Source organism: Megascapheus bottae, chromosome 7 (assembly GCF_031878675.1).
Source record: "Megascapheus bottae isolate mThoBot1 chromosome 7, mThoBot2.hap1, whole genome shotgun sequence".
Lineage (NCBI taxonomy): Eukaryota > Metazoa > Chordata > Mammalia > Rodentia > Geomyidae > Megascapheus > Megascapheus bottae.
Window position 1 is genome coordinate 54476132 of NC_143515.1, and position 6000 is coordinate 54482131.

At 42.5% G+C, this 6000-nt stretch overlaps 1 long non-coding RNA gene across 1 annotated transcript in view; it reads right to left on the reverse strand.

Annotated features, from left to right (window-relative positions):
• The window catches only part of LOC150060807 (uncharacterized), a 30371-nt gene extending 24578 nt beyond the window's left edge, over positions 1-5793 (reverse strand). The window contains exons 1-2 of the long non-coding RNA XR_016536165.1: positions 5706-5793; positions 5472-5592 (exon numbers count right to left, since the gene is read on the reverse strand). This is a non-coding gene — a long non-coding RNA (uncharacterized LOC150060807). The remainder of the gene's footprint in view (positions 1-5471; positions 5593-5705) is intronic.
• Between the last annotated feature and the right edge of the window lie 207 nt (positions 5794-6000).

Consider the following 6000-nt stretch of genomic DNA (forward strand, 5'->3'; position numbering starts at 1 on the left):
AACAAGTTGAACTTCTGAAACCGCATCTCAATCGCAGTGCCATTCTCCCTTGTGTTTTGGAAATGCCGGTCCTGCTTGCTGTCCCTGGATTTCTGTGACCAAGTGTTAGATCAGGTTGTTAGAAGGAGAAGAGCTGAGAGCATACTTGGGCCCCAGGAATCAGATGCAGAATATGGGCCACCTCCCACTCCTCCTCAGCCTGCCCACTGTGGTCTTCCTCCTTCCATCAAAGGCGATGATAATTGAAGTCTCCTAGGCTGGCAGGAGCCATCCAGTGTTCACCTCAGGGCCCTGTCCCTGCGACTCATTGATCTGAGATTTCAGTTTCTCTACCCCAGGCACAGTTATCCCAATCAGAAAACATTTTCAGTCCTTTTAAATTCATCCAAGGACAGAAGCTGCAGAGAAGTCACAGCAGCAGCTGTGTGAATGACAAGTAACAAAGCAGGGATTGCGTCTGGCAGGCCCTGAGTCTCAGTGACTTCATGTCAGCTAAATATAGGCAAACACTTGGTATGCTATGTGCCAGGAACAAAGAGCCATGATGCAATTTGGCTCTTCCCTCCACAGGGCAAGGATCAGGGTCAAAAGGCAAGAATGGGATTACCAAATAAATGGTCCCTTGTGAAAGTCCTCCAATTCTACTCCTGAGCAAAGTTCACACACACACACATACACACACCACACACACACACACACACACACACACACACACACACACACACACGCAAGCACACGCATTCACAACCACCAAGCAAACATGGCTCTATAGCCTACGACAAATCCACATTTAGCCTCTGACTATGACTAAAAACATACAGCTTTCATTTTTTTTTTTGTTTTCAACTCTTATTAGTTCGTTTAGGTGCTAAGAATTGAACCCACGTCCTTGTACATGATCCACCCATCCCATTTATCCATTTCCATGTTTTAGATCCTTCCCGTTTTCCATTCATATGTGTATACATATAAATATGATTTCATTCAGATGAAAATCTTACTATAAATAGGTTTTTTTGTAGCATTGGGAATTCAACTCATATCATGAATATAATTGCAGTCTTCTTTCCCCCCTTCTCTGTTTTCCTCTCTCTTTCTTTGAGACAGTCTTACTATTTAGTCCACGTTGGTATTGAACTGATTATGTATCCCAGCTGGCCTCAAACTCAAAATTGCAATCTTCATGCCTTAATCTGCCCAGTGTTAGAATTAGAAGACTGCATCATCACCTGCATGTGTGAGATAGCTTTGATGTGCTGAAATAGTTTGGGATGTACAGTGAGAGGGCTCTGCCACTGGACACCCTCCTGACACTGGCCCAGCCGTTCTCTGCCACTCCTTCTGGTATTTCATGTGAGAAGGAGACAAGATAATTTTTGTAAACAGTATAGCCTTCATAAAAAGGCTGTATTAAGAAGTATGCATAGATGATATGTACTTAGGGGTGTGTGTGTGTGTGTGTGTGCACGCGTGCGCGCTGGTCCTGGGACTTGAACTCAGGGACTAGATGCTCCTGAACTTTTTTGCTAATGCTTTACCATTTGAGCCACAGCTCCCCTTCTGACTTTTAAAAAAATGTATTGGAGATAAAAGAGTCTTCTGTCCCAGCTTGCTTCAAACCACAATCCTCTGATCTCAGCTTCCTAAGTAGCTATGATTACAGCACCCAGCCCAGCCAATGTCAACTTTTACCTCCTTGGTTACATTATAAACTCCTAAAGGGCAGCCTACGTGTTTTCTTAACCCTCATTGAGACATTCAGACTAGGCTTTGTCACTGAGTCTGGTGATCACAGTGCCCCGAAATCCTTCTGGAGGGATGTGTTGGCGGTGTCGTCCCTTGCTTTGCCTTCCAGTATTGGCTTCGGGACAGACACAGGCAGTGGGTATTGGCACTGTACGTGGGACTATTCATTGGAGCCTCTTCTCTCCTTGTTACTCTATGAGCATTTCTCTACTAAAACAATTATCACTTGTAAATATTACCTTGCATGTGTTTGCCTTCCCCAGCAGAGTGTGAAAAGTGGATATAACATTGGCACATTAGAAGGCACACAACAATTTAGGATAAAAGCAAACAAAGATAAACAAATATGTTAATGAAAGAGATTCTTTTCAGGTAGGAGGTGGAAGCTGGCAGTTAAGGAAATAGAGGAAGCCAGAATGGGGGGTGTGCAGCCTGGGAATGAGGCAAAGCGAAGAGGGAGGCTGAGCTGGGACTGCAACTAGGAGTGGGGGAGGCAGAGGGAGGGAGATTATGTTTTCCATTTCCCATGTGACATCCTTTCTCTAAGTTAGCCAGATTTAATGCAGTCCCCTAGGAAACAGAACATGATTCTGCTTTCAAATTTCCTTGTTATAATCTTTGCCCTAGGAGGCAACACAAAATTAGAACTAAGCCTCCACATCAATGGGCTGTCTTGTCATTGGAAACATCAACCAGCCCTTTTGCACTTTAGATGTTAATCCATAGGAAAACTTTCCACTAGACACTGATATTGATTTCTCGGCTCCTCTAGGTCAACACACCTTTATGAATCTGGGTATAAACTCCTCTATTTCTGCCCGTTACTTGGCATTGCTCAGACACACCCTCACAGAAGCCTTCACCTTTAGCCCCTGTCTTGCTGCTTCATTAGGCCAGTTGGTTCTCTTCCCTGAAACTCATAGTAGCACTAAAACATCAGCTTGAAGGCTATGTTCTGGCTGTGATGTCTACTTCTGGAAGATCTGTGGTGCTTGGCAGATGCTCCCGTGTTGCTTCATCTTAGGGGAGATCATGTGCTTTGCTAAAGGCAGCCTCTGCGTGCCTACTGGGCAACAGGGCAAAGTCTCTAGACTTGAACCCTGTAGCAGTAAGAGAACAGAGAAATCTCTCAATGTACTCAACCACCTTATGGCCAGCTGAGTGTCCTTCACTTGTGTTAGCTACAATAATCTTTACCAGAGGTTAGTTCACAGCACTTGCTGAGTGTCACCTGAGACCAGTGCTGCCTGAATCCTTGCACTTAACCTCTGTAGCCTAGGGTCTAGGCTCCATTGCTTCCCAAGTTAGTTGAATTTTTTTGTAGTCTTGGTTTAAAGCTGAAGAGATCTGAGACTCAGAGGAGGGAAGTAATTTTATTTAACCAGTAAGAGGCGACATGAGGGCTTTGTTTCCAATCCAGCTGACTGCAGAACCTAGAATTAGGGCCTGGGAGCTACAGTTCCTATCTGTGCCTTCTGCTCCTGGTCCCCAAGTCCAGCTCAATCTCCCCCAAGGGAAAAGGAAGGAAGGGGTTGTGAGGGGAGGGGAAGGGCTCATTTGTGGTCATTATTCTCATTTTTTTTCAGTGCTGGTTTTGAATTCAAGGCCTCATACAAACTACTGTTAACCAGTTTAGTTTGTTTTGCTTTGTTGTTGTTGTTGTTTTTCTAAAATGTGCTCTTGCTCTTTTTTCCCCTCTTTTAGAATCACAAAATCTATACAAGATGGTACAAATTGAGCAGTGAAACAGAATTTCTTTCTTGGCCAAAAGTAGAAGTGGGAGGAAGATAAACATGCAAATCAACTTCTCACTACTTGGAGGTGAGAAGGTTATAGACATAGAATAAAAATAAAGAGGAAAGGAGAAGCTATGAAAGGGGAGTGATATCCATGTCTTTTCTGGGAATAGGTGATGATTGTCCAGGAATTTGAGCATTACTCTTTTTATGCATTTTCCCAGTTGTTCCCATAGCAATTATCAACTATCTTGGCACTAAAGGTGCCATCTTAGCCCCAACCAGTTTTGCCCAGCCTGAATAGGGGGCTTTGGACCTTCAGGCATTCTGTCCTCTAAGTTAAACAAGAGTAGAGTAGATTTCAGTTGGATTTCCCAGGCTGGGGGAACACTCATCTGATCTACATCCCAGCCTCCAAATTAAAAAATGAAGACCAAAAGAAAAGAAAGGAAAAAACCTTCTAAACATCAAAAAAGTTAAATAAATTATAATGGCCATGCAATGGGCATTTGGTGGCCATATAAAATAGCAGCTTCAGTGATTGTGCTCACTGCTCACATTTGTTGGCTATTTGGATGGCCTCTGTTGGTGTATACCATTTGAATTTACAGCAGTGTAGAGAGAGCTATTAAGTGCCACAAAGTTATAAAATATCAAAAAAAAAATCTTAGAAGATAGAATCAGGAATGAAGAACCATGAGAAATTAAAGCAGTCATAAGCCTGTATTCTTTGTCATTCTTCCTTCTTTTCAACATTGTACATTTCAATCTCTTTGGATGAGTAGTGAGAACACAGAATGGTTGGCAAATCTGATGGAATTCCTTGACAGAAAAAGAATGCCCCCAAAGCGTACATACATTATTTCCATGATTAGAGACATAACAGATTCACCTGAGCATGGTGCATCCATTCTTGGAAACTTAGCAAAGATGGTCAGGGCTGAAGACCCCACTTCCAGGCAAGGATTCAGGTTGGAGACCCCTAGGGCTCAGGAGGCATAGACAAGCCTAGATCAAGAACTGCCATTCGGAGCCTCTTGCTCCTACCTTCTGCATTTCTATTCCTCCTGGCTTTGCTAAATACATTTCTACTTTGCTAACTTTCTGCCTTGTGAGCTTCCTTTTTGATGAAAACCCTCAAAATGCTTCCCATCATGAGTTTCGGGGACCTTGGATGGGAGGTTATTGGGATGCTGAGTTGAGTCCCTAACCCCTTATTAGATATCCTCTTCATTCCCAAAGTTCTTCCTGGTGGTAGGTTGACTTTTCATTGTTCTGTAGAAATTCTATTTTGTTCTAGGTACTACTTCATTGTCTATTCTATGTGTGATTTAAAAAAAAATCTTTAAGGCCCAGAGTTTGGCCTAGTGGTAGAATGCTTGCCTAGCATGTACAAAGACCCAGGTTCAATTCCTCAGTACCACATACATAGCGAAGAAAAAAAGCTCGAAGTGGTGCTGTGGCTCAAGTGGTAGAATGGTAGCCTTGAGAAAGCCCAAGGACAGTGCCTAGGCCCTGAGTTCAAGGCCCAGGACTAGCAAAAAGAAACTTTTCCTACCTCATATTGTATCCTTATGTCCTTTAATGTTTTAATAGCATCACCACAATGGAATTCAATAAATATATTAGCCATTGCCACAAAGTAAGAGAAAAAAGTGCAGATTTTCACTGATGAAATGACATGTAAGACATAGTAATAGGTAAAGAATTAAGTTATAAGATAACTTACAGATATCTACAAGTGTGTGGATAGTTACATACAGAGACAGGGAAGACATTTTTTTAAAGCCTGGACACATGTATAACAAAATGTTAAATGTTGGTTATTTTTAAGTTGTATTCTCATAGGTAATTTTTATTTTCTATCTCTATTAATTTGCATACAATGTGCAATCAACCAGTAATCATTAAAGGTCTGCCTGAATGAATCTCTTAAATGATTTTAAAAGCATATGGCCTGACCCTGGGGTTTTACCACCTCCTTCTTACCTTAAAAATCATCTCAGAGCCCCAAAGGTGATCTGCAAAGGGTAAGAAGACCACACCAGGTCACAGGTGGTTAATTTGAAGTTGGTGTAGCAGTGAGCTGCCATTTGAAGCAAAATCCACCCTGTGTGGGAAGATTTAGGGGTAATGAGGTATAGCACTGATTTCAGACATGGTTCCTTTTCTCCTTTCTAGCATAGTTTCCAGAGTTAATGCTACCTCATCAAATGAATTTACCTGAGACCAGTCAACTTCAGCTCTTCAGCCAGAGATGGTTTAATCATCATTTGAAATATCTCTCCAAGTTCATGTGTTCAGGGCTTGGTCTCCAATGCAGTGTTGAGAGATGAGATCTGTAAGAGGTGACTGAATCATCAGAGCTCTGATTTCATACATAGGTCAGTCCACTTATGGATAGATAGTTTAATGAGCCTTGGGACTGACACATTCTCTCTCCCCCCCACCCCATCTCTGCTTCCTCCCCTCTCTCCCCCCTTCTCTCTCTTCATCCTGGCTATCATAAGTGGGCAGC